Source organism: Pinus tabuliformis, chromosome 4_2 (assembly GCF_031772625.1).
Source record: "Pinus tabuliformis cultivar Carrire ecotype Pingquan chromosome 4_2, CPIR1, whole genome shotgun sequence".
Lineage (NCBI taxonomy): Eukaryota > Viridiplantae > Streptophyta > Pinopsida > Pinales > Pinaceae > Pinus > Pinus tabuliformis.
This window is the reverse complement of record NC_142304.1, coordinates 1,012,292,269-1,012,304,985: the sequence shown is the minus strand read 5'-3', so window position 1 is coordinate 1,012,304,985 and position 12,717 is coordinate 1,012,292,269.

Below are 12,717 nucleotides of genomic sequence, written 5' to 3'. Positions count from 1 at the left end.
ATTCTGCTTTGATTTATATTGCATTATCGGGTTAACCTATCACAAATTCTCTACATGTGTGTCTCAGATTCAATATTGTTGAATGTATCAGGGGAAGCTGCGATGAGGTCTTTGTGGGACAATTAGGGACTTTGCACCAATCTAAGTCTCTGGTGAATAAACTATTCCTACAGAAAAAATTGTATAACCTAAGGATGAAAGATGGAGACTCGGTGATAGAACATCTGAACGCATTTAATACTGTGGTAAGTTAGTTATTATTTATTGATATTGAAATTTCAGATGAAGATAAGTGCATCAGTTTTTTGTGTTCTCTACCAGATTTGTGGTATAGTGTAGTTATTGAAATAGGTAGCAATGCAACTGGCTTGCGATTTGATGAAATAGTCTCATCCTTGCTGACAGAGGAGATGAGATGGAAAAATATGGGGAGCCAGAATGGTGATTCCTTGTCTGTACGAGGACGGTCCTAGAACAAAAACAAAAATAAGTCATTGAGTGGGAGATCTAAATCTAGAGGGAGATCTTAATCTCTAGGAAAGCCTGTAAAGGTGGTTAGGTGGAAATGCAGAAAGGAAGGGCACTACAAAAGGGACTGTAAATCTAAAGCTCCTAACAAAGGAAGGGGATCTGACGATGCTCCTTCTAAAGAGTTGAAAACCACCTCGGATGAAGGTGGGGATGTGTACTTGGCTTCTTTAAGTACACATGTAGATCATGAGGCATGTTTGATTGACTCAAGCGCATCCTTTTACTGCACTCCACATAAAGTGATGGTTTTGTGAGTATGAGAAATACGATGGTGGTGATGTCTTCTTAGGGGATGATAGGAAGGCTAGAATCATTGGTTGGGGAAAAGTAAAGTTGAAGTTGTAAGGCAGATGGGTTAGAACACTTTCGGGTGTTCTGCGTATTCCTACATTAGCCAAAAACCTGATTTATGTAAGAAAACTCGATGATGTATGTATAAAAGCAGTGTTCGAGAAGGATACTTGCAAGATGGTTCGAGGAGCACTGGTATTGATGCAAGGAGTTTAGATTGGAACTCTGTACAAGATGCAAGGTAGCATTGTTGTTTATGGGTGCAATAGTTTTGTGGTTCTTGAAAGTAGAGCAAAAAATCTAGTGGTCTCTGGAGACAAGACCATGTTGTGGCATCAAAGGCTTGGACATATTGGAGAGAAGGGCCTTCGAATACTTCTTGGTAAAGGTATGTTAGAAGGTATGAGTAATAGCTCTCTGGATTTTGATTTCTGTGAAAATTGTGTATATGGGAAGTAGAATCGAGTGAGTTTCACCTCTGGTGGTAGAGGGTGAAACAAATATTAGAGCTTGTGCATAGTGAAGTGTTTGGACCTATGAGGGTTCCATCACTAGATCAGTCTGTGTACTTTGTATCATTTATAGATGACTTCTCAAGGAATACATGGAAATATTTCCTTAAGAAGAAATCTGAAGTCTTTGATAGGTTTAAAGAATTTAAGGCTCTGATGGAATACTAAACAAATAAGAAGATAAAGGTGTTGAGGTCAGATAACAGTGGAGAGTTTTGAAGCAAGGAATTTGAAGAATTTTGTAAGAAGTGTGGTATAGCACAGCAGAAGACTACTCCATACACACCTAAGAAAAATGGAGTTGCAGAAAGAATGAACAAGATGTTGATGGAAAGGGAAAGAAGCATGCTCAGTGGTGTCAGTTTAGGACAAGAATTCTGGGCAGAGGTAGTGGAGATAGCATGTTACCTAGTCAACAAATCACCTTCATCAGCTTTGGAGGATAAGACTCCACAAGAGGTACGGACTGGTAAGAAACCCTCTCTTTCACATATGAGGGTATTTTGATGGTGACGCATATGTACATGTTCCAAAGGATAAAAGAACCAAGTTAGATAGTAAATCTGAAAAGTGCATCTTTGTTGGGTATAAGGATGGTTTAAAGGGTTATAAGCTTTGGAACCTAGTAACAAGGAAGGTTGTGTACAACCGAGATGTGGTGTTCAGAGAGGTGAAAGATGTTACTAAACATGAACTCCAACCAAAAGAACCTGAGAAGATAGAGTTTGAGCTTAAGGAGGAAGAATCAAACTCTAAAGTATAGGAGGAATCAGAAGATGAAGAGCCACAAACTGCAGATGTGAGAAGACCAGTTCGAGAAAGAGGGCACCCAGAAAGTTATAGTCCATCTTCTTTCTATTTAAATTTTGCTTTATCTATTATTGATGATGATCCCAAAATTGTGAAGGAAGTAGTAGATTAAGAGGATTGAAAACTCTGGAAAGAGGCCATGGTTGATGAATGTCATCTTTGCACAAAAAAAGGGTTGGGATCTGGTGGAGTTACCCGCTAGAAGGAAACCAATTGGCAACAAATGGGTGTTCAAGAAGAAGAAAAATGTAGAAGGAAAGGTGGAGATATACAAAGCTCGGTTGGTAGTAAAAGGTTGTTCCCAGGTGTCGGGAATCGATTTTGGTGATATTTTTTCTCATGTTGCCAAGGTAGCTTTTATTAGATTACCTTTATCTGTTGCTGCTTCTTTTGATTTTGAGGTAGAATAGATGGATGTGAAGACAACATTTCTTCATGAGGATCTGGAAGAGGACATCTACATGAAGCAACCTGAAGGTTTTATGGTGAAGGGTAAGAAAGTGTTAGGATATTCCGGCACATAGGAAATAGTTAAGTACAACTTGGTCTAGTGTAGAGTTAGGTATAGAGTTAGGTAAAGTGTGTTTCTTTACCGTTGTACATTTTGTAACTTACAATCCGATGGTCACGATATGTAGTGATCCGACGGTTCATTCTCTCCTCGATATTACCGACACTTGATCCGTGGCTTGACACCCGTTTGGACCATGAATTCTATTTAAAGCGCATGGAGGGTCATTTGTAGGGTAATCCGTGCATGAGAGAAACATATGTAAATTTTCATTCTTTTATTAATAAATTTCCTGAAGTGGCCGCGTTGGCTCAGGCCGTGGACTGTTTCCCTGTTTGAGGGTTTTAACCACGTCAAAATACTGGTGTATTGATCTGCGACCTGGTTGTGACTGGTGTCCTATTGGTGTTCTATCTGAGGAACTTACCCTGTAAATTCCTACATGGTATCGAAGCTATTTGAGGGCCGCGTCTGTTGGTGATCCAAATCTGAAGCCGGTAGAACTGCATCCGACTGCCGTTTTCTAGATCTGCTGTTTATGACTGCTTTCGGGCCGAGAGGACTACTATGTTGTGTTCGGAGCATCTGTTCCAGTGAGTAACCCCTTTCGTTTCACGCGAAAAGGTTTCTGGTACCCCTAGCTGCGTCATTTTTAAGATTTGGAGGTATAGAGTGCTTATTTGCAGTTTACTGTTATTTTCTCTCTGTTTATTTCGGTTTCGGTTTATTTAGCCTTTTTATTACCGGATCTATACCTTTCATTTCTGCGTATGCTCTTTGCCCTGCGACTCTGTGCGATCTGGGCAAATCAGAAACAGAAAGGAAGGATTTTTCTCATGCATATGCTCTTTGAGAAACATATTTAGTTTCCGGCCAAAGCTAACTTTGAGCCGCAAGGTTCATTTTTGAAAATATTTAGTTTTTTGGCTAAATCTAACTTCGAGCCATAAGGTTCGTTTTCTTTGCATGTCCGTGTTGGGTTTTGTGTTTTGTGTTTGGTAGGGAAAAAGAGCTTTCTCAAGGCAAGCACGCAACCCAAAGCACCCCCCCCCTCTCTCTCTCTCTCTCTCTCTCTCTCAAATTTTTTGTATAGATCAATTGGTTCAAAGCTATTTTAAGAGAGTAGAGGTCTTGGGTTCAAGTCTCCATTTTGTGGGGGCGGACTTTTTCATTTCCGCACATTCCCGCACTTCGTCGGCAACTTCAACAAGTTTTTTTCAAAAAGCCATAACTTCTTCATCCGGAAGCCATTTTCAGAGCCGTTTTTTTTAAACCAGCCTAATTTTTCGAGATCTATCCATTGGAACACTTATTTTCAGCATCTTTAGCTTCAGTTTCCATTGAAATGGAAAGTCAATGCCAAGTTACCCTTGACAGCACCAACAACTTCCAATGGTTGGCTTACATTGAGGATTTACTTAGAAGTAAAGGTCTATTTAGAATAGCGTCAGGCCAAGAAAAGAAACTGAAGGATGAAGATAAGGCTGCTAAATGGGAAAATAGGCAAGATCAAGCACGTGGACTGATAGGGATGTCTATTTCTCCAGATCTTAGATTCCATATTGCAGAAATTGATTCTCCTCATGAAGCAATGAAACAAATCAATAAAGTTTTTGGCATTAAAAATGAAATTAGAGCCCATCAACTTGAAAATGAGTTGCTTACATTGGAACCTAATAATTTTTCTTGCATTGAAGATTCCTTGTCCAAGTTCAAGACCCTTAGATATCTTTTGGAAGGTGTTAAAGTTAAGAAAGAAGGTAGTAATCTTATCTATTCCATTCTTACAAAGTTGGGACCAGCCTACTCTGTGTTTGTTTCCACCTTCCATTCTACAAGAGAAGCCTTCATTTCTCAAGGAACAGACTACAAGTCCCCTTCCTTTGACTCTTTTTATGATTCTTTAATAAGAGAACAAGAAAAACTCTTACACCTTGGTCTTCTTAATCTTGGAAACTCTTCCAAGAAAGCGTTAGCCGCCCAGCAACAACCAAAATCAAATAATCCCAAGAAGTCATATCCTAAAAAGAATGGTCCTAAACCAAACAAGGGTCCTAAGCAATTTCAGCCCCAAAATGAAAAATCATTTCAACAAAATGATAAGACAAATTAAAACAAAGGGAAGAAGACTGATAGACATTGCAATTTTTGTAATCGAGATGGCCACTTAGAATCAAAATGCTTTAAGAAGATGGAAGCCTTGGAAGCAGCAATGAAGAAGCATAACATCCATTTGGGGCAATCTTCAACTTCAACTTCATCTTCAGGAATGGCACTTTCTGCAGGTGGTTGTCAAGCATCTCGGTCTGATGTATTGATCTGCGATCTGGTTGTGAGCGATGTAACTTGGTTAGTACACCGTACAAGATTGGAACTCTGTACAAGATGCAAGGTAGCATTGTTGTTTATGGGTGCAATAGTTTTGTGGTTCTTGAAAGTAGAGCAAAAAATCTAGTGGTCTCTGGAGACAAGACCATGTTGTGGCATCAAAGGCTTGGACATATTGGAGAGAAGGGCCTTCGAATACTTCTTGGTAAAGGTATGTTAGAAGGTATGAGTAATAGCTCTCTGGATTTTGATTTCTGTGAAAATTTTGTATATGGGAAGTAGAATCGAGTGAGTTTCCCCTCTGGTGGTAAGAGGGTGAAAAAAATATTAGAGCTTGTGCATAGTGAAGTGTTTGGACCTATGAAGGTTCCATCACTAGATCAGTTTGTGTACTTTGTATCATTTATAGATGACTTCTCAAGGAATACATGGATATATTTCCTTTAGAATAAATTTGAAGTCTTTGAAAGGTTTAAAGAATTTAAGGCTCTGATGGAGTACTAGACAAATAAGAAGATAAAGGTGTTGAGGTTAGATAACGGTGGAGAGTTTTGAAGCAACTAATTTGAAGAATTTTGTAAGAAATGTGGTATAGCACAGCAGAAGACTACTCCATACACACCTAAGAAAAATGGAGTTGCAGAAAGAATGAACAAGATGTTGATGGAAAGGGAAAGAAGCATGCTCAGTGGTGTCAGTTTAGGACAAGAATTTTGGGCAGAGGTAGTGGAGATAGCATGTTACCTAGTCAACAGATCACCTTCATCAGCATTGGAGGATAAGACTCCACAAGAGGTACGGACTAGTAAGAAACCCTCTCTTTCACATTTGAGGGTATTTTTATGGTGATGCATATGTACATGTTCCAAAGGAGAAAAGAACCAAGTTAGATAGTAAATCTGAAAAGTGCATCTTTGTTGGGTATAAGGATGGTTTAAAGGGTTATAAGCTTTGGAACCTAGTAACAAGGAAGGTTGTGTACAACCGAGATGTGGTGTTCAGAGAGGTGAAAGATGTTACTAAACATGAACTCCAACCAAAAGAACCTGAGAAGATAGAGTTTGAGCTTAAGGAGGAAGAATCAGACTCTAAAGTATAGGAGGAATCAGAAGATAAAGAGCCACAAACTGCAGATGTGAGAAGATCAGTTCGAGAAAGAAGGCACCCAGAAAGTTATAGTCCATCTTCTTTCTATTTAAATTTTGCTTTATCTATTATTGATGATGATCCCAAAATTGTGAAGGAAGTAGTAGATTAAGAGGATGGAAAACTCTGGAAAGAGGCCATGGTTGATGAATGGCATCTTTGCACAAAAAAACGGTTGGGACCTGGTGGAGTTACCCGCTAGAAGGAAACCGATTGGACTTGGCTTCACCAATTGGACTTGGCTTCACCAATTGGACTTAGTTACGGGGACTTGGCTTCACCAAAAGAAAAGCATATCATTGTGTATATTTTAAATTAATTGGTGACCGTGTTATTTATCTGGTGTTATATGTAGATGATATGTTGCTGGTTGGAAATGGCAAAGAAATTATCCAGGATTTCAAGACCCAATTGTCCTCCAAATTCAACATGAAAGATCTTGGTGCTGCAAACTATATTTTAGGCATGGAAATTAAAAGAGATCAAGCAAAGAGGAAGCTCTGGTTAAACCATAGGAGGTATGTTGAGACAATACTATAGAGGATTAATACGTAGGATAGTAAAATGGTGAAGGTTCCTATTCCTGTAGGTTTAAATTTATCTGTCGAACAGTGTCCCAAGACACAAGAAGAGGAAGAGGACATGTCCCGTGTTCCATATGCAAGTGAAGTTGATAGCCTACTGAATGCAATGGTCTGTACTAGACCAGAAATTGCACATGAAGGGGGAGTATTGAGCAGGTTTATGGAAAAACCAGGGAAGGAGCATTGGACAACACTGAAGCAGGTTTTTAGGTATTTGCGTGGCACTAGTGATTATGGTTTGTGCTAACAAGGAAGGCCAGGATTGGACATAGTGTTGGATATTCGTGACTTTGTTGATGCAGACTAGGCTGGAGATCTAGATCAGTGAATATCTACAAGTGGGTATGTGTTTAAGCTATTTGGAGGTGAATTCAGTTGGATGAATAAGAAACAATCTGTAGTGGCACTATCAACTATAGAGGCAGAATACATGGCAGCCACTCATGCAAGCAAGGAAGTAGTTTGGTTGTAGAGATTGTGTTCAAGTATGGGGTTAGTACATGAAGCTATAAGGATATACTGTGACAGCCAAAGTGCAATTTTCTTGAAAAAGAACCCTGCTTACTATTCAAAGACAAAGCACATTAATGTTCGGTATCACTTTGTGAGGGATATGATAGGAGAAAAAAATGTGTTGCTAGTAAAGGTGGACACTTTAAAGAATACTACAGGTGTTTTGACAAAATTTGTGAGCTCTGAGAAGCTCTCTTGGTGTAGAGAAACAATGGGTGTTTCAGGGCTGGATAAATGACTAAGCTTTCCTATGGCCCCCTGTGGAAAGAAAACAAAAGGTGGGAGAATGTTGGGTTGTGTTATATTCTTTCCACTACTAGGAGATGTAGTTAACTAGGGGGTTAGAGGGGCGATGGAGGCCCCCCTTTGTTGCACCGATTGCGTAGCGGGTGGGTCAAAAGGAGTTTGAGGGGGTGTGGTTAGCCCCCTCTATGGGGTCTGGTGTAGCGCCCTGGGGAATTTTTTTTGGACCCTATATTAGGTTGGGTGGACTAACCTATGGTTTTGTGCATGGTTTTCGAACATGTTTTTGGACACGATGGTTTTTGGTCCATGGTATTGGATGCTTCTGCATGTATAAGTATGTATTGTAACATTGAAAGGAACATAATGAAAAATCAATCTCATAGTCCCGATTTTGGGGTCCAGGGGAAAATCTCTGTGTATATGTGTTTTATGTGTTATAATCTCGAATTGTTTATTTTCTGTTGTTAGAATTCCTATGTAGGTAATTCATATACAGGGTTAAAACCTACAATAATATCACTCCAGAAGAAGGATGGAGGTTAGTTAAACCATATGTATGTCACTTTCATGTTTTTGGAAGTGAAGCATGGGCCCATATTCCAAATTAGAATCATAAAGCCTTAGAACCTAAGAGTTAAAAATGTGTTTTCTTAAATATTCTGAAGATGTCAAAGGATGTAAACTTCTTCAACCTAAATCCAAAAATTTTATGATTAGAAGAGATTTAAAGTTTGTTGAAAATATATCGGCCTATGAGCCTAGTTTGGCTGATGTGCCACCTCTCTCTATCCCTTATACTTCTGAAAATATTTCTTCTTCAAATGATGACAGCAAGGATGAAAATCGTCCCCCACGTTCTCGGGATCCTCCTTTAGATCCTCAACTTCCAAAATGGGTTCGTGCTACTTGGGATGCAGCAGGTGATCTTGCAGGTGATCCTATAGATAAGCATCATACACAATCTCAGTTTGATAAAGCCTCCTCTTTACTAGCTCAAGATTGAACGAATTATGATCCTGACACATTTGCATAAGCTTCAGGCCATCCAGATTGGGACACACTTATGAATGAAGAATATCGTTCATTATTGGAAAATGATACACAGAACCTTGTTCCTCTTCCAAAGGGATGAAAACTTGTTAGATGCAAATGGGTTTACAAAACCAAGTTTGGAAAAGATGGAAAAGTTTATAAAGATAAATCTCATCCTGTTTCTAAGGGTTTTTCACAAGTTGAAGGAATTGACTCTATTGAAACCTTCTCTCCTGTTGCCAAAATGAACTCTATCATACTTTTTCTTTCCCTTGCTTCCTCCTTCAAATGGCAAGTCCAGAAGATGGATGTTAAATTCACCTTGTTGCATGGGGACTTGCAGGAAGAAATCTGTATGGAAAAACCTCATAGATTTATCCAAACAGACTCCAACCTTGAATGTCAGCTTAAGAAATCCCTTTATGGTCTCAAGCAAGCCGCTTGGGCTTGGTATGCCAAAATGGATAGCTTTCTTTTAGATACTAGCTTTTCTAGGTGTCATGATCACAATACTGTCTACACCAAGAAGGTGGGTAAGTCTCTTATAGTTCTTGATCTTTATGTTAATTATCTTATTTATACTAGCAATGATCCCAACCTTATAAACCCTATTAAGTCTGGCCTTAAAAAGAAGTTTGAAATGATAGACTTAGGACACTTGCATTATTTTCTTGGTCTCCAAGTCTTGCAATCCAAAGAAGGTATTTCCCTGTCCCAATCCAAGTATGCCTTCTCCCTTTCAGTCTGGAGCTAAAACTTTAGTCACTTGTACTTCCCCTAAAGTTGATGCAACCTTATACCATCAAATTTTTGGAAATTGTTTGTATATGTCCAATACTCTTCCTGACCATTCCTTTGTTTTTGGCCTTATTTCTTGGTTTATGCAAAACCCACATGAAAGTAATTGGAAAGAATTTAAAAGAATACTTCATTATATTTGAGGTGCAATTTAGTTTGGTATTCATTATAGTGAATAAGAGTCTCCTCTATTGGTTGGTTTCAATGATTCTGATTGGGCTGGTGACCTTGACGATTGGAAGTCTACTGTAGGTTATGTCTTCACTCTTGGTTCTAGACCTATTACATGGGCTTGAAAGAAACAAAGTTCCATTTCTCTTTTTTCTACAATATAATAATATCATGGCATCATTGAAGCTAGTAAGGAAGCCTTGTGGCTTCGTCAGATCTTGTTAGAGTTTGGTTTTCAACAACATCTTACTACACTTTGGTGTGATAATCAAAGTGCCATTCAACTCTGCAAAGATCTAGTCCAACATCAGCGCAGAAAACACATTGAACTACACATTCACTTCATTAGAAAGCTCATTCATGATCATGTTCTTGAAGTGCAATATTGTTCACCTAATGAAAAAGTTACAAACATCTTTACAAAGGCTCTCCCACAGGCGAATTTTACTGGTTGGAGTTCAAGAAGTTGTCACTAAGGGGGGATAGGTTCTAATGCCTCCTTCCTTCTCCTATTGTGCCATCTTTGTACATCCTTCAATCCTATCCCAAGTTGTTCTTTTGGGGGGGGGGATGTTAGGATATTCCGACACATAGGAAATAATTAACTATAACTTGGTCTAGTGTATATTTAGGTCAAGTGTGCTTTTTTAGTATGTACTTTTTGTAACTTAAAATCTGATGGTCACGATATGTTCTAGACATGAAGTGACCCAACGGTTCATTCTTGCCTCGATATTACTGACACTTGATTCATGGCTTAACACATGATTGGTCCATGATCTCTATTGAAATAGCATGGAGGGTTATTTGTTAGGTGATCATCAATGGGAGTAGCTTATGTAAATTTGATTTCTTTTACATTAATAAATATCCTGAAGTGTTTGTGTTGGCTCAGGCCAGGATTGTTTCCCTGTTTGAGGGTTTTAACCACATCAAGAATACTGGTATACTGATCTATGATCTATTTGTGATTGGTTTCCTTTGGTGTTATATCTATGGAACTTCAACATATGATGTAAATTCTTACAATGTGATCCTATTAGTGTGGCGATCATACAACAACCTCTTGTAAGTGTGACACTTAAGGTACACTTTGTGAAGCTAGTGAAAATACTTGTATGAAAATGCTCAATACTTGGTGAATATAACTAATGTTTTTCCTTATTATGAATATGGCATAGTAGTGTAGGGTAATTCATCATAATTGTCCTTTAAGAATGTATAGTTGACTCCCTTCAACTAGGTGTGACTCTCAAGATACTCTTTGCAATGACAATGATGACACTAGTATGACATTGCATAAAAATTTGGGAGTGGGTATAATTAATGTATATGTGGTGAACAGGAGCCATTGATAAAAAAAATTCCTCTCGTAATCAATCAAAACTCTGACTTTATAATGTGTGACTATTCCCATGCCAAAAGACGACACTTGCGACAATAAGTGAAACGTTTGAATGACACTTACAATATGTGAACGACATTGAAAGAAGCACATGCTGAAGATAACATGAAAATGACACTTATTAAAGTGAAAACAAGCAATATCTATAGTCATAAATATGAAAGAAACACTTGGAAAAGTGAAGGTGCGCAAAATCAGCAATTGGAAAAACTCACCGAAATAGAAGCATAATAGCAGCGAAAAGTGAGATATTGTTAATGAAATTGTACACTAAATGTTAACATAGGTTGAGAATTGCATATATATTATATTTTTCTATTGCTATTGAAGATTGCATAAAAGAATACGCTCATGAACTTGTTACAGAAGGAACATGTGTGAGAAAGTGACTTTTCCACTTAAAAACTGAGAAGAAGAATCAAACACTTAGCATAACATTAATAAATCATGATTTGAATATGGAATGAAAAATCATTAGGTCCTCAGTAGGCTCCAAAATTTGTGTAGGAAAAATTTTGGAGGGTGCTGATCACAGTGTCAACACTTGGCAACACACTGGTAGAACTCCAACTTCTTTGTTCATGTTTTATCCTTAAGTGCAAGGTCTGAGTCTTTCAGGAAGTATTGATTCATTTCATGGATTATCTTGGCTTCCCCATTGAGACTGGTTATGGATATTGTATCCTCTATTCGTTTTCTCATCTAAATACATTCAAAAATATTTGAAAATCACAATTTTTTTGGTTTAGTAGAAGGGTAATATAAAATTTCATGTTTAAGATAATCAGAGTCTTAATTTTCATCTTTAGTGTTGATTTATTGCTAGCAAGCCTGGAAAGTACCCCAACAAAGTCACTATAGGAACACATGCATTGGTTCGCCGCTAGAAAGCCTGAAAAGTACCCTAGTAGAGTTACTTGTCTCACCTCTTTGCTAGAAAGCCTTTCTCTTATTTCACTCTTTATTTATTTTATTTATAGGATTGTTCTTCAACACTTATTTATTTCACTAAGGTGGAAGAGGGATCTCAAATTATTGAGATAAAAAGAGCCTTCCTCTTCAAAGAAGGATGTGTGTGTGTGTGTGTGTGTTCACACACACTGATCGAGGTGGCTCTAGACACATGTAGAAATCCAAGAGGACTCAGGAATTGTCAAAAATCAAAGTGTTTGGATTATGCTTGAAATAGGTTCATGTTGCAGATCTCATCATCCTAATCGTAATGGTGTGAATGGTTCGTCAAACCAAACTTGTGTGCAAATGATAGAGGTTATCAAAGATTGACATGAAAGGGGAAAAGAGGGGCCCACATTGTGCCACATGGCATCCCAGTGAGCAAGTGGGACCCATAGCAGCCCACCAACCAGTGACACATTTCATTTCCTCATTGGCCTCTTTAATCCTGCAAAAAGAGAACAACAAAGAAAATATCATAAAAAGAAAATATAATAATAAAATAATTTTTTGGTCATTAATAACCATATAACAAAAGTCATATATATATAATAATTAATATGATTCCATCCAAATAACTTAACAAAAAACTAAAATGAATTTTGTTGAAATGAATAATGTTGGATTAAATTCTATTTTGGTGTATGATTGTTATAACTATATACCCTGTGGTTTTTAAACAACCCCATATTTAATACACCCTCCAACCTCCACCGTAACATTAATATCAAACATAACCGCATACCCAAAATGCACAACATGCCTATTCAATGTGTTATGTAAAAAATAAAAAAATATATACAATGTGCCAATTATGGAGGGGTCGGGATTTTACCCCTCGACCTCCGCCATCCTAAATGCCTCCGCCACAGTTGGGCCACAGGG